This window comes from Zingiber officinale, chromosome 1B (assembly GCF_018446385.1).
Source record: "Zingiber officinale cultivar Zhangliang chromosome 1B, Zo_v1.1, whole genome shotgun sequence".
Lineage (NCBI taxonomy): Eukaryota > Viridiplantae > Streptophyta > Magnoliopsida > Zingiberales > Zingiberaceae > Zingiber > Zingiber officinale.
The window spans coordinates 142,406,080-142,423,881 of record NC_055986.1 but is presented as its reverse complement, the minus strand read 5'-3'; the positions used below and the strand labels follow the sequence as shown (position 1 = coordinate 142,423,881).

General features: G+C 34.0%; 1 pseudogene; it reads left to right on the top strand.

The window, feature by feature from the left end:
* The window catches only part of LOC122042930, a 62,576-nt pseudogene extending 44,957 nt beyond the window's left edge, over positions 1-17,619 (top strand).
* The last annotated feature ends 183 nt before the right edge of the window (positions 17,620-17,802 follow it).

Genomic DNA, 17,802 nt, shown 5'->3' with positions numbered 1-17,802 from the left:
CCTTCGAACTTCGGTGGGTTGAAACTTGGTTCGGCCATCTCATGTGCTTCGTTCAGCGGTTAGTCCTCCTAAAGTGAACCCGCTCTGTTACCACTTGTAGGATCCTTAGCAGCTGGTTAGAGGGGGGCGAATAGTCCTGTAAAAAAATGAACCTTCCTCGGACTTTTACAGCTTAATAAAATAACACTTGCATAAAAGAATTAAGAGACTTAAATAAAGAAAGGAAGAGGCACAAACAATTTACTTGGTTACAACTGGGGATGTTGTTAATCCAAGGAAGTTGAATGCTCATTAAACTCTCCTTTAGGCGGAGAAACCTCTTTACAACAATTAAAGCATTAGATTACAGAATAGAACTGAATAAGAATCAATTACAAGTGTTGTGTTTTAACTTCTGGGACCAGGGTTATATTTATAGTCTTGGTCGAGGCGCTTGGAAGTTCCAGGCGCCTGGGGGTATAAACTTTTATCCTCGTCGTAACGGAACGTACCACGTCGCGTTCTAGATAAAAACCTGCTCCAGGCGCCTGGATTCAGTCCAGGCGTCCGGACCAGAGTTAATCGCATGTTAACTTGTTTGGTCCGAGTTCTAGCTCCAACTCCGCTCGCTTGGGTCTGGGTCTTCTACTCCGGCTCTAGCTTCGCTTGGGTGATCTCAGCTATCCAAAATAGGGCTCACCCGAACCTAACTTTCGGCCTTCAAGCAAACTTCCTCTCTGGCTTCTTGTCCCTCGGAAACGCCATGTGTCACCTTCTCGTCCGCCCGTATACTCTTCCATAGCACCTCGTGCCTCTGACGCACCGAGCCCGTCGGCTCTCTCCCGTGTCGTCCTTATCGCTAGTTGCATCTTTCACTCGACTTCCTGTGCTCCTAAGTTCTTGCACACTTAGACACAAGGATTAAATACCAAGATAACCTAACTTGACTTGGTTGATCACATCAAAACTATCATGGGGTACCTACAGCTGGGGCACTCAGATCCACTCCAGGCGCCTGGAGATGCCTCGTCAGCTAATTGAGATATTTGACCAACAAGTTATAAATAGAGCTATGGTCCTCTTCATTTTACACAACACTTGTATATGAGTCTTTAAAGTCATTTTTCATTTTCTAAACTGTTAATCATTGTATGGGGCTTCTCTGCCTCTGACATTGTCGAATAAGGAGTTCTGATAATGTGCTTCACTTGTCTTGGATTAGCAATTTTTCCAATTGCAAACCAAGTAAATCTGGTAGCATCGCTTATTCTTTTATGTAATTTATTTCTATTAATTAAGTTTTTGTCTAACTTACAACAAGTACAAGACCAATGCCTCTCTATCCCATATTTAAAATACTTGTCTTCATATTCTTTCAAGTTTTTCCCTTTTACTTCTTCATGCTTAGATTTCCATTGTTTTAAGTCTTTTATCATTTTGTTGCTGATAATTTTTCCTTTGGCCACACCTACGACTTATCCTAATTTAATGATTTTGAGATGAGTTAGCATTCACTTCAAGAAATGATGTTTCATTTGTTTTAGGAAACAATGTAGATCCAATTGGGAGCAATTGATAATTTTTTATGAGTAGTTCATTATTTGTTCAGCAATTAGTCACTACAAGAAAATAGATATTTCACGACGATTTTTTTCGTCGCTACTACTATTTTTTCGCCGCTAACAAATATTTGAGACGATAAAATATCGTCGCTAAAATCGTCGTAATAAGCTTGTCGTAAACCTATATTAGCGACGAAATGTATTGTTTCGTCGCTAACATATTAGTGACGTTAAAATCTTCGTCGCTAAATTAAAATACTTCACCGTAAAATATTTAACGACGATTTAAATAGTATCGTTGCTATAATTTAAGTTAACGACGATTCTTTTAATTTCGTCGCTAATATATTCCCTTCTTTGCTACGAATTAGTCGATTTATTACATTGCTAACAAATGATGATTGCATTTGTAGACAGGTTAGCGACGAATTCAACCAAATTCGTCGCTAACCATACCTATTTGCGACGAATTAAACCGATGTCGTCGCTATTAATTATGGTTAGCAACGAAAGTTATTTAAATTCGTCGCTAACCACTAGATTTACTTCATATATCATATATTTTCTGTATACAGGTTTATAAACATACAAACCATCACAACTATAACAACAAATTCACAAATACTCTAACAATTAACTTATACTTCAACACAAATATAATTGCAACATTCACAAACCAAGTTCAAAACATATTCACAACCAACAATCCAACCAAGTTCCCAAACCAGTTCAAAACAAGTCCAGAACATCATGTTTCTATCCAAAAATCCACAAAATCAAAGCCTAAGATGAAGATGGAGGAGGTGGAGCTGGAGATGAATCATGAATCAAAGAATCTAATGCTCCAGGTGCCAATCGGTTAAGTATTTGTTCAAACAAATCTTGTCTTGATTTAATTGATGCTAACTCATTGGTGTTCGCTAGCTGAATTTTGGTGTTCGCTAGCTCATCTTGGGTCGATTGAAGTCTTTCACGCAATACAGCATTAGTTGATCTGGATGAGGATGTGACATCTGAAGAAGTGGACCTAACTGGCTTCGGCCCACTTCCAAGTCCTCTGATGTATCCAGATCGAGTACCGAGGACCTAATACAAAATTTTGAAGATAATAAAACATATGATATGATATGATGATAATAAAACATATGATATGATATGATTTACTAAAAAATAAGTGGGAGCAAAGTGAATTTAAAAGAGACATGAGAACCAGTTGAAGCTCGAGGAAAAGCTTCAGGATTTGGAGGTAATCTGGATTGATAAACATGAATCAAATTTAACGTTGTTCATTATTTATTTTTTTTGTTTTGTAACTTAGCTTTGTTAGATCAAAATAAAGGAACTACAAATTGGCACTGATGTTAAAAGTCTTATCTTGAGTTCTCAACAGGTAGAATGGAATGGAGGCACCGAAACTAAGGAGGAAATAATTGCTAGGATACAACAAAGGGAAGAAGCTGCAGTTAAGCGTGAACGAGCAATGGCTTATGCATTCTCCCATCAGGTCTGCTGTTGAACAACTTGCTAAGGTGTGATGAAAACTTATCAAAATAATTGTACTGCTTGGAATTGTCTTCCACCTGATGCAGTGGAGGGCAAGCTCAGGGATCAACCAAGGGCCATTTGTGTATGAGCTAGCAAAAGGTAACTGGGAATGGAGTTGGGTGGACAAGTGGATTGCAGCATAGCCATGGGAGACAAGGCCTTCTGCTCAGTCTCAAGTTAAGTCGGCCTTGAAAGCCAACAAGAACGCCAACCCCTCAACCCAGGCAGTACCCACTTCATCAAAGCTTGCAAGCACCGATGCAAAGGTTTCAATCAAGAAACCTCCTAAGCAACCGGATGAAGATACTACAGGCCACAGAGAAATATCCTAAAAGCAGAACAATCTATGTTTTAAGTTTTACAGGCCACAGAAAAATCGAGAGATTGTAATGTACACCAACGGAGTTAGTTGGAGAATTCTCAAGTAAAACAAGAACAATAAATGCTTGAAAAAAAGTAAAAACTGATGCTGATTAAAGAAAGAGATCTATTGTGCAACATGAAGCTACCACAATACCACACTTGCTCGTAGCTGAGCATTACTAATCTAAAAACAATCAATACAAATTTTGTATTAGGTCCCACTTATTGAAATGTAATATAAGAAAAGCATGAATTTAAAAGAGCTTCAAAAGTTTTCCTGCAAGTCAAAGTAACTTGAGTGAATAAACTGAGGCTAATCACTATTTTATATGAAATACTTTAAATAGAACACTACCATCAGTGGGAGCTTAAAAGAAGGGGGTGGGTTTGTTACAAGAGCATTTACCATACCAACCTTGATCTGAACTTAAGGCATTTGCCATACCTTCAACTAAATTACAAGAGCAATGCTCTCTAATTAAGATTAATAAAAAAACAACTTAAGCTTCATAAAACCTTAATTGAATACTTATAAATAAACTTGTTAAGAAAGTAAACAAGTTTAATACATCAACTCAATCCTCATTGACGTGTAATAGCAGTTGATGGAAATATCGAGACAAGTATGTTTTGCAAGAAGTATTGAAACTTGAAAGAAGATGGGCAACATTTCATATAAAAATATTCTCACGGACCTGATCACAAATTGTATCTGCAATTTGGACTACATCGATGACATCTTCTGAATTTTGTGATAGAATACACTCATCACGTAGTCTCACTATATCATCGTAGAAAAAACAAACATGTTAAAAATATTGTAAAAAATAATTATGCAAAGTTAAGAACAAATTCACTAAATAAGGTCATAACATACATATGCAGTTTTTGCCGTGTCCCCAATCCACCCTTTCTTCGAGCTATAATGAGTTTCATTAAAGACAGTAATCCGATCTTTTCTTTGTGACTGATTGGTCTAAAAAAAATAATGTGTTAATATTTTAATCAACAAATAATATAAGATAACTATAAAATTAACACTTACACAGTCGTAACTATACTGGATGAATGATTTAGAACCTCAGCGATAGTTATATGGGAGTTTTCCTTGATTTTCGACATTTATTGCAGATCGTTTCTACAACACAAAATTTTGTATAAACAAAACAATAGTTATGGAACAAATATTAAAATTTTATATAAAGAAGACATTTGGTATAAAATGAGTTACCTGAAATGCTTCAGATTCAAACAGATCACACATATAGTCCTAATCATCTTGAGTCTTACAAAACTCAATTGGAATATGCTGTCAGCGCTCAGCAGGAGGAAAGTGCGATAGCTTCTTATAATGGTTATGCATTTTAGATCTATTGTCTCTATATCGTGCACTCATCAATTGGTCGGTCTCCTTCATGACCGACAATGAGCCTTCCTGAAAACTTATATCAAAAGCAATCTGAAAAAATAAATTTATTTTGCACATGGTTAGTAATAAAGGAGTGGTTATAAATATGTTGAATTACTTATACTTACTGATATTCGATCGTATATCATCCTTTTATTCTCAGCGGGGATGTGTTTCCAACTCTTAGCTTGTAATGGAGCAAACTTCTTTACCGAGAGGCCTAACTCGGTCATAAATGAAGTTGCATTAGGGCCAATGGGATGTCCATCGCTCTGATGGAAAGTAATGGGCAATCTACCCCGATCACTGATCTAGCGTCGTAGCCGATCAGAATGTGTGCCTCGTGTCTCCCTACGTAGCGGTCGGCCTGTAAATGGAATAGTGTTAAACTGGTAAATGTTCTAAATAAATTTTTTATAAATTAAATACAAAACAACTAACCACTGGAAGAACTATCATCTATAGGTGTCTCCAAAACTAGTAAATGTTCAATCCTCTTAGGCGGCATGGCTATCGCATATTCATCATATATAGATCAAAAAATATGCATCAACATATATAGATATCTACAAGTAATGAATTAAAAATAAATAAAAACATATTTACCATGTTCATAAAAATTAATCACCACTATCATCTGAAAGAGATAATTGATCATCTGTGTCACTATCAATTTCAGTATCTTCATCCTCATCATTAAGAAAACTTTGAGCATCCCTAGCTAGATCCACTTGTACATTTGACATATTTATATGTTGATGCTGAACATCTAATCTACAAAGTTGGGATATCTCTAATTCTTCACCAGCTACTAAAGTTGCTTCATTAGAAGAATTTTCTTGGTTAGTCTCAATATTAAAATTATTTCCGGATTCAATATCTTCTTATACTTCATCAACTTCAGTTACTTCGTATATTTCTCGGTGTTGAATCTTTTGCACTACCTTCCAATGACCTCCATGCTTTATATCATTTAAATAATAAACTTGGTTTGCTTGGTTGGCCAAAATGAATGGGGCATCAGCGTACAATGTTTTAGAAGTGTCAATAAATAACAGACCAAACTCTTCAACTATTGATTTTTTTTTTTGGATTACATTGGAACCATTCACAAAAGGTAAAGTTGTTGTCATGTGACCAAAAGGTCACGGGTTCGAATCCTGGAAACATCCTCTTGCAAAAAGCAGGGTAAGGCTGCGTACAATGGATCCTTCCCCGGGACCCCGCATGGCGGGAGCTTCGTGCACCAGGCTGCCCTTTTTTTTTTTTACATTGGAACCATTCACACTAAAATAATTGTACTTTATATCTGAAAGAATAAAATAGTTGAACAACATCCTTCAACACTCCAAAAAAATCTAAATTGTCACCGTCATCAGATGATGGTACGCTAACCCCGCTATTCTGAGTAGTTCTACGAGTATCACGAGATATTGTATGGTATTGAATACCATTTACAATGCAAGCATCATACTGTTGAACTTCAACATCAAGCCCCATTGCTAAATAATATAACTCGTTTGTGATTTCTGAATTTGTTAAATTCTTTAACTGTATCATTCTATCCCTAAACCATTGTGGAAAATCTCGCTCATGGTATTGGAGAAGTTGATTTGAATGAACTTTATGTGACAAAAGTTGTAGATGTTCACTGTAGAAACAAATAATTATTTTATAATTGGATAATGAAATATAAACAATAAAATTATATAATGTAAAAACTTACTTTCTATATTGGTCAACTTCCTTACAATTGTTGAGAATATACCAATGTGCCTTCTTATACAAAGTCAAAGGCAATTTCAGATTATGTTGATTGCCAAATACTCTTGTTTGTTGTGAGAAAACACTTAAATTGCATGTTACTGGTTGAACATTTTGGTTTCGTTCTGGCCTACTAAATCTTGTCTCAATTTGACTCATATATAAGGAACTGAAAGTCAATGCCTCATTTACAATATACCCTTCTGCAATAGATCCTTCAGGCCTTGCTTTATTACGAACATACTTTTTTAGTCTGCCCAAATATCATTCAAAGGGATACATCCATTGTGAAGAAACAGGTCCAGCTAGCATGGCTTCACGGGGTAAATGAACTGCCAAATGAACCATAATGTCAAAAAATGCTGGAGGAAATATTTGTTCCATCTTACATAATATGATCACTATTTCCTCCTCCATTTTACATAAGTTCGCTAAGTGTAAAGATCTTGTAGTTATCTTTTTGAAAAAATCACATAACTCAATTAGTGTGCCACATATGTCTTTTGGAAAGAAATTTCGTACGTCCACTGGAAGTATTCTTTGCAACAAGACATGACAATCATGTGATTTTAGTCCATGTAACTTTCCATCATTTGCATTCACATTTCTAGATTTATTAGTAGCATATCCATCAGGAAACTTCACGGATTTTAAAAATTGACAAAATTCACGTCTTTCTTCTAATGTCAATGTGTAACTTGCATATGGTTTACTAAATTTGTCTTCAACTTTCTTTAAATGCAATTCACTTCTAATTCCCATATCCTGCAAGTCTAACCTTGCTTTAAATGTATCCTTTGACTTTCCATCTATATTAAATAATGTGCCAACCAAAGCGTCGCAGATGTTTTTTTCGATGTGCATAACATCTAAATTGTGTCTCAACTTTAAATCTGGCCAATACTATAACTCAAAAAATATAGACTTTTTTTACCCAATTTGTTTCATCCAAAGATCGCTGCTGCTTTTTACTTAATGTAGGATCCTTACTGAATGTCACTTGGGGTAATGCATTTAACTGTGCTAAAATCTCATAACCATTAAGTCTTCATGGTGGTCCTTCTTGTTCAACCTTTCCATTGAAATTCTTATTTCTATGCCATGGGTGTTGCACATTCAAAAATTGACGGTGGCATGTATAGCATATTTTACTCCGTAATCTTTGAGATTTAGTTTCATTAAGACATACTGGACATGCTTTATAACCCTTTGTGCTCCATCCAGATACTGTTCCATATGTTGGAAAGTCATGAATGGTCCACATCACAGCAGCATGCAATTGAAATACTTGTTCAGTCGATGCATCATATGCTTCCATCCCATCATCCCATAGCTCCTTCAGTTCATTGATCAAAGGTTGTAAGTACACATCTATCTCTTTCCCAGGTGATTTAGGACCAGGAATTAAAAGAGACATTATCAAATATGATGGCTTCATCATTTTCCATGGTGGTAAATTATAATTAACAAGTATAACAGGCCACATACTATAAGCATTTGACATGTTTCCAAATGGATTAAAGCCATCAGTAGTCAACCCTAAACGAATATTTTGTGGATCACTAGAAAATATTTCATGCAAAGTGTCAAATTCTTTCCATGATTTACTATCTGCTGGATGTCTTAATACACCATCTATTTTAACCCTCTTTTCTTTATGTTATCTCATATCTTTTGTTGTATGTTTGGCAATAAACAGCCGCTTAAGTCTGGCCTTCAAAGGAAAATATCAAAGAATTTTCTGAGCATTCTTTTTCTTATTCATCCCATCATACTTGTATCTGGGCTCCTTGCACACTGGACATATATCTTTATTATCATGCTCACCCCAAAATAATATACAATCATTCTTACATGCATGTATCTTCTCATATGTTAATCCTATCTCTTTTAACATTTTTTTTGCTTCATAATGAGAGTTTGGAATCGCATTCGGTTTTGGAAATGTCTCTTGCAATAACTGAAGTAACATATCAAATGATTTATTGCTCCACCCATTTAACACCTTCACATGCATTAACATGACCAAAAAACTGAATGCAGAAAAATTAGTACAAGTGTGATACAACTCTTTTTGTGCGTCTTCAAACATTGAGGTATAACTTCCTCTAATGTCATCTGCATTAATATCATCTAATTGAGGTCCATTGGTATTGATATTTTCTGTATTTCTTAAATCAGTAAACATAGCTTCAAAATCATCTTCTTTAAAACCGCAATCATGTTCCTCTTCATTGACAATATTTATATTGATAGATGATGTAGTAGCTTCTCCGTGAAAGTTTCAAACTTTGTATAATTTATCAAATCCCCACGTATAAAGATGTCCTCGAACATAATCCAACTCATATTTAAATAAATTGTCACACCTTCGACATGAACAACGAATTTTAGATAAATTCAAACTTATCATATAATTCTCTGCCACCTTTAAAAACTGATTTAGCCCATTTATATATTCAGGCTCAATCCGATTCTCAATCATTATCCAACTTTTATCCATATTTATAACCCGATTTGAATTCCGAAGGCAAAAAGAGTAAAATTGTATCACCACCTAAGACAAACTGACATAAGTGAACATGGAGACTTGAAGTCCGAAATGTCATATTAAACAAATAAAAAACTCAAATATGACCCGAATGCATCACAAAAGGATAGGCTGGATGACTAAGAAATTTTATATACATGTGGCCTAACATTACATACTATTAAGGACTATATTACCAAAAAAATATTACAATTCTAAACTAGGTATAGCTACTATAATCACCTACAGACAAGGTTACCAAACTTTCTGAAATCATAATACATTTTAATTACCAAGCTAAGGTTTGACACAAACATGAGGAGTGGATGGGGATAACAAAGATATAGGCAAGAGATCACCAATGACTAAAGAACTAAACTAGACAGAAGCACATAAAGATGAATAAAAATGAAAAACACAATTGACAGCCCTAAAGATCAATTTCTGTAGTAACGACATGATCATATTAAGAAATAACTAGCCCTAAATCAACCAGCACAAGGATATACATTCACCAATAAGAAATCATCATAGGTTTACCACTACAAAGATTTTCAATTAATCAAATCTACAACTAGATTTTGTAGTTTCTGATGCTAAAAAGAGAGTGAATATAACTTACTAAAAAGTAGCAGATTTTCAGAGGGAGTAGTCAATCGGTTACCAAATCGCCAGAAATAGGAGGGTCTCTGCTGAGATGTGGTGCTTCTGTAACCAATAAACGGACAAGGGGCCGGTGGTAGCGTGGATGGTCTCTGTTGGCCACTGGAAAGTAAAAGACAATGAGGGGAAGTCACCGGAGTAGCTGGAAGAGAAGTGCGGCGTAGGATGGCGCAGGAGAAGGGAGCAGGAGGCTTCCGTCAGAATAGCTAGAGTCGCCGGAGAAGAGGTGCGCGCGGAGAAGAAGAGGAGGTGTGGCGCGAGGAGAAAGACAGGGTGGCGGAGAAGAGGTGCGCGCGGAGAAGAAGAGGAGGTGTGGCATGAGGAGAAAGGCAGGGTTGCGGCAGGGAAATTAGGTCATTTTTAGCGACGAATTAGAGTATTTTCGTCGCTAACATATCAACAACGACTTTTGCACTTAATCGTCGCGAATTTATTAGCAACGATTTTGTCATATTTCGTTGCTAATATACGAATATTAGTGGTATTTTTTCCCACCGCTATCATATTAATTTAATTAGCGACAAACTCTATATTTCGCCGTTAAAACATTAGCGAGGATATATTTTCCAAACGTTTGTCGCTAACATATATTTTTGATGAAAAAAATATTTAAAATAATAATATTTGTGACAAATTAATATGTCGTCGCAAATTGCGATGATTTACTTCAAAATTTAATTTCGTCACTATTTTACTAATTTTTTGTAGTGAGTAGACATAAGATAAGCTCAAAATATTGTTGCTACAAGAGAACATTAGATGCATGAAAAGTGAAAAAAAATCTAATAAATATTAATAAGTAATTTTCTCTCCTTAAAGTATGAGTTTGGAGATAATCTAAAATATTGTCAATTTATAATTACTTATAGATTTAAAATCTTATAGGCAAAGATCATCCATACATAACGGGCTCTTGGGAGAACTATAAGTCTCTGATTGTCAAACTTTTCTTTCAATTTCTTCAAAAGTTCTTGTGGTTATTTTACAGTGAGATACTTAACTTTCAATCCATCATCAAGATGGTGATAAAGGAAAATAAGTGTTTTTGCATGATCACGTAGAGATTCATTATTTCCTTTTTTCATTGTATCTCCTAAGTTTTTAGAGACAAGGTGTATCTCGGCATCCAAAATTCATGACAAATAATTTTTTTTAGTTAGGTCAAGTGTTCGAAATTATAGCTTTGTGATATTTGTCATATTAACTACTATATAAAATTAAATTAAGAAAATAATTAGAATATTATCATGTATAGAACAAAATTGTGTTACTATTTGAAGCAATTAAATATTTGTGTTCATAACAAAATTAACAATAAAAATTAAAAAAAATAAATACTAAATAAACATACCATAATATTATTAAAATAAATACATATTTTAATATATTTTTAGGAATATTGATAATTTTTATATCTTCAATTAAAATTCTTCAAGAACGTTAATATATGTTAGATTTTAGATCAATATTTTAGAATATTTATAAAATTTATATCTTAAATTAAAATTCTTCAAAAATATTGATAAATCTTAGATTTTATTTTTAAATTTATATATCTGCTAATAAATTAACATAAATTTATGTCCTGTTACTTCAGAGCATCAACCTATAATTAAAAGTTGTGCTAATAGCATCAATATACAAGTAAAAGCTGTGTTTTTTTTTTAAGAGTATCAATCTAAATTTAGGATTTATACATATCAATAGTGAATCTAAATACTGTGTTACTTCAGCATTATTATTATAAAATTAAAGGCATAAATATAAAATTAAAATTTATGCTATTTAGAATTTATAGGATAGACGAATATAAAAATAAGAGAATATAATAATTTATCAATCAATAATAAAATCAAAATTAATCATCTATTATAACATGGATTGATTTTAAATTTTAAAGATTATTTTAAAATAAGGTAAATAATAAGGGGAAGGTAAAATGTATCTTTCCCTCTACTTAATTATTAAGAATCCCATATATGCCATTTTTTAAAAAAGGAAAAAAAAAAAAACTAAGTTTCAATTACGAATAAGATCCTCTGTAGTCATTCTACAACTTCCTAGAGAGCCAAATCATTGCATAACGCCCAACAAGTGGAATCCTTAACATTGGACCGCCATGATAGGTTTCATACAATTCCAAGAAAATCTACGATTAGAGGGGATCCGAAGTTTTCTTTTGCGTCTCCGCTTTGTCCGCCTCGCTTCCTCAAATGCAAATAGATTATCTTTGACTTAAAATTAGTTCTTCTTATTACATAAATCAAAGGGTTTTCATTTCTCCACCATGCTTATTCACATTTCTCCTACTCATTTGGCAATAAGTTATAAGCCTCTTGATATAATTTAAAGTATTACAAAAGTTACTTCCACTTCTTGTGGGCAATAGCGGCTCTCCTACACCTCCCTAGTATAATGTGAATTCACTGACAAGAGAACACCAGACTGCTCTTGAAATTCCAGAAGGCCTGCCACTTTCAGTAGAATCTATTGAAATTAAGGAATCGTTCATTTGTTATGATGCAGCTAGGGCCAGGGAGTTAAATCAACTTCGGGATGAGCTCCGAAAGGCAGTTAGAGCATCTACAACGCTATTAACGTGTGACGCGTTAATAGCAATATAATATTATATATATATATATAATTTTTTTAATATGTAAGTCTTTAATAATGTTCAATTCTTTTAACGCGTTAATACTATCATACATGAACAATACAGCCACGTAGATATTAACGCTGAGTATTAACAACGTTACATATGACCTTACTGAGATAAAAAGGATATCAACGTACAACTGAGCAGACAAGGAAGACCAACAAAAATGTCCATGGCATTGCAAAGGAGCTGAGGAAGCTGCACGGAAAACATTAGCAGTTGAAAAATTGATTTGGGTGGCCAATAAATTAAATATGAATAAGATTACTATTTCTCAAATAGATGTTGTAAATTAATTTCTCGAATGAATAAGAAATTAATATTTAATAAAGGAATGGTCAAATATGATTGGACGAAAGTTTGACTTGTATATAAATTAGATTCATGGATTAGATTACATGAAGTATATGGAACCATTGAGCAGTGTAAAATTATAATTAATTTCATTGATTGATTAAAAGATTTAATTAATCATGATTATAATATTAATTAATATTTATAATAAATTAAATAATTAATTAATCAAATTAATCAATTTAATTAATTAATGATAATTAATAAAGTTTAAGTAGTGAAAAGAAATACCTCTTATCTTTTTACCTCTGGAAAGAAATCTTTCACCTTTTGAGTATAACCTTTCATTCTTATAAAAGAAAGAAACATCATTCATTTCATTCAAATTACTCATTTTCACTCGATTCTTAAGTTATAAATTCTCCTTATGAGTTCTCTCCTCTCTTAAAAATTTATTTGATAAGGCTTCTAAAGTTCGGCAGTGCTCGAAATTTAGAGTGCTCTTATTTCAAGACGCAAGTCATTGTATCTTGGGAGACGATTGTCGATAAACTATAAGTACCTAGGCGGAGCAATATCGTCTTAAGGAAAGAAGGTCTAGCCTTCACCTTGACCTTAATACTCTTATTCATAGGAATAAGCTTACTCGAAAGGAATGTGTCGATATCCGAAAGGATAATTGAATGACCAACGAAATTGAATCTGTAACAATGATACCAAGAAGGGTACATCTATTACCCGAAGGGGTACCTCGATAACCAAAAGAGTGTGTCGAGAGTTTAAATGGGACAAGTTCCACATCGTCATATCGTGCTTCACTAGTTCGAGTCATCGACTCATCGTCGAGATAACTAACCGAACCAATTGTTGGACCAAAACCAAGCGGATCCTTCATTCACATATAAAAATTTCAACACTCTTAAGATGATATTGACGGTTATGGTGATAGTGGATCCAACTCTTACTAGAGAGAAATCAGAGAAATTCTCCGTAATCGTCTTTAAGCGATGACAGTAACAAATACTGTATTACTTGAAGAAAATGTACCTTTTAAAGTTACTGTCAAAAGATGTCCTAGCGCGTCTAAAAGTGAACCTTAAGGGATGGGAGTGTTATTCGCAATGAAGAATAGAATTTTCCTATACGAGAATTGTGCCTTAAAAGGATGGACAACAAAATTATATCATGGGTATAATGTAACAATGATGATCAAGGCTTTGTGAAGGTCATTTGACTAAACTCACAAAGTTGAGGATAGTAAGTTTAAATTATCCAAAAAGAGGATTAATGAAAGACTTCAAATAGACGATCAAGTCCACTTGGCCAAAAGCTAGATTTGAGTCTCTCAATGAGACCTAAATGGAGGTCAAAATAGATGAGTTAAAAGGATTGCATCACATGTGTTGCAATTAATTAAGAAATTGAGTCAAGTGTCTCTTGAAGAATAAATGCAATCATGGTCAGCACTCCAATTAGACAACTATAGCTATGGCTCGACGAGATTGGAAGACCAAAGGATATATACTTTTTAAGTCGAGTGTCTCTCGAAGAGTAAATACAATCCTTGTCAGCACTCTGATCAAATGACCATAGTTTTGGCTCGGTGAGATTAAAAGACCAAGGGATGTATACTTCTTGAGTCGAGTGTCTCTCAAAGAGTAATACAATCCTGGTTAGCATTCCAATTAGATGACCGCAGCTTTGGCTCGAGGAGATTGGAAGGTCAAGGGATGTATACTTCTTTAGTGAAGTGTCTCTTAAAGAGTAAATACAATCTTGATCAGTACTCTGATCAAGCGACCATAATTTTGGCTCAATAAATTTGGAAGATCAAGTTATGTATACTTTTTGAGTCAAGTGTCTCTTGAATAGTAAATGCAATCCTTGTCAACACTCTAGTTAGACGATCGTAGTTCTAGATCGGTGAAATTAGAAAACCAAGTCATGTATATTTTATAGATTGAGCACTTTTTTCAAACAAGTGTAATTGTGGTCATTATTATCCTGATTAGACAACTATAATTTTAACTCGGTGAAATCAAAATACTAGAGTTATGGAGATTTGCTTTTAAGCAAAATTGAGACCCTTGAAGTGTTTATAAAACATTATAAATGTGGTTAGAAAAATCAACTAAGCAAGATCATCCATGGTAATTGAGGGAGAGAATATAGGATATTGCTCCAGGAATATTTCTCAAGGAAGAGCAACATTCAATAATAGACTATATCACATTCACCTCAATTCAACAATGACGGCTTAAACATTAAAAAGATGATAAAAACTATGTTGATAAATTTTGAATTTATCCTGAAAATTATAGGGGAAGTTGTCCTCTCAGCAAACCTCAAGTCCAAGTGAGATAAAAACGAAAAAAAATCTCTATAAGGCACTGAAAGATCACGAACCTTCCAATGAAGCTTATAAATGTGGCATTGAACCAATAAATATAGGGGTCTTTAGATATAGAAATCCAAATTTGGGCCTTAAAGAATTAATTATATAAAATACATTGATAAGTGTCAATATATATGATAAGGGCACTAGTATAAAATGGTAAGTCTTAAAATGACTTAATACTATTAAAGAGTAGATCTCTAATGGTGAAATTTCCATTGAATAAGAATTGTGCGGATCTGCTAGTTTAAAAAGGCCTACCGAGAGATCAACTATATTGCATGTCTAGGGGACAACAACCAACAACAATAATAATCAAGCCTTATCCCACTAGGTGGGGTCGGCTAATTGTGTGTCTAGGGGAATAAGTCTAGAACTAAACATTTAAATCGAGTAATGGTAATCCAATCATGTTGATTGGAGATCCCAAGATCATGTTTCAAAAGGGACAACTAAGTTATAAGATTCGAGACATCTAGAAGTAATTACTCCAACTTATTTCTAGAGACAAAAGGTGCAATCTGTAAAATGAGTAAAGGATAAATAAACGTTCTTAATGAATCCTATATTATACAGCAAAGGGTATAATAGGGTATTACAAGATACTCTTAATAGAAGATTACATATATAAGTGTGAAGACGAGTCGCTTTAATGAAATATGTATGAACCCCAAGTTTTGTCCATGACCAAAATGGATACGATAGAGAACTGGTAAAAGCCTAAGGGATTATTATGTAGATATGATTGTCTTGGTTTACATCAACGACTAAACAATTCAAGACATAGTTCATTGGGCAACCAAGTAAATTCAATTATATTCCACTATAAAAGGTTCATGGCTACAAGCTACCTCTTCTGATGCAATAGTTTTTTGATGAAACTCTTGTTTGAGACTTGAAACTTATCCATAATTTCTATTTATGTGGGGGGATTGTTGAAAAATTGATTTTGGTGACTAATAAATTAAATAGGGATAAGATAGTTATTTCGTGAGTAGATCGTCATAAATCAATTTTTCGAATGAATGAGAAATTAATGTCTAATGAAGGGATGATTCAATATGATCAGACGAAAGTTTGACTCACACACGAGTTGGATTCATGGATTATATTACATGAACACTAACTCAAGTATGCAGAACCATTGAGGGTATGAAATTATAATTAATTTATTGATTGATTAATTGATTAAAAGATTAATCATGATTGTAATATTAATTAATTAATTAATATTTATAATAGATTAAGTAAATAATTAATCATATTGATCAATTGAATTAATCAATGATAATTAATAAGGTTTAAGTGAAAAGATACATCTCATGTCTTTCACATATTAGAAGAAATCTTTCACCTGTTTGGAGTAACCCTTCATCCCTAGCTATAAAAGAAATATCATTTCTTCCACGCAAATCACTCATTTTCACTTAATTCTCAAGTTATGATTTTTCCTCTTGAGTTCTCTTTTTTCTCTAGTCTCTCCTCACTTAAGAGTTTTAATAATTTGAAAGTTCGATAGAGCTTGAAATTTAGAGTACTATTTTGAAATTTAAGTCGTTATATTTTAGGAGACGAATACTAATAAATCATAAACACCTGAGTGGGCAATATCGTCTTAAGGAAAGAAGGTCTAGTCATCACCTCGACCTTAATACTCTTATCCATAGAGATAAACTTACCCGAAAGGAGTGTGTCGATATCTGAAAGGATAACTCAACGACCGATAAGATTAATTCGGTAACGCTGATACCAAGAAATGTACGTCTATTACCAGAAGGAATACCTCGATAACCGAAAGAGTGTGTAGAGTGTTTAAATGGGACAAGATTTACGTCGTCATACCGTGCTCTACCAGTTTGAATCATCGATTCATCGTCAAGATCACTAACCGGACCCAATTGTTGAATCGAAACCAAGCAGATCCTTCAATCTCATATAAAAATTCCAACATTAACAATGCTACAAACTCTGTTACTTTGGTTGTTGTACTCTTTGCAACAATTGCATTTGCTTCCACCTTTAACTAGGTGAAACTGATTCTACTGGGTTGTCAGATCTGGGAGTTTCAATTTTTCCCCCCCATATTCAGTGTCGTTGCCCTCTTCACTTCATCAGTAGTTGTGGTGATTCAAATAACAATAGTCAGGGGAGAAACAAAAGCAAGAGAGGCGGGTTATTGAAGTTATTAACAAACTCATGTGGTTGGCCTCCGTTTGCACTACTGCTTCACTCATTGCATCTTCCTTCATTGTGGTGGGTCAGCATAACTTATGGACAACTTTTCTGGTTTTGATAATTGGTGGGGTAACAATGACTGGCGTTCTATTTCTACATTGTAAGGTCCAAGCGTACCCATTCGATCAGAAAGCGAGTAAAGCCTTTAAAGAGTGGCACAAGTTCATGATATATCACAACTCTGAACCATCTAATCTTGATTTTGACAGGCTTTATGCCATTTGAACAATGAAAGGAAATTATATGCTCCGTTATCCTTTCCAGTATCTTTGTATATGCTGGGTGAAACAAAGCCCACTGTCATATCAAGTAACTTGATGGTCGCCTACCCTGCCGCAAATTCTCTATAGTTTTTGTGTCCTATGTTGTAAAGTGTAGAAGAAAGATATTATCAACCTACATAGTTGA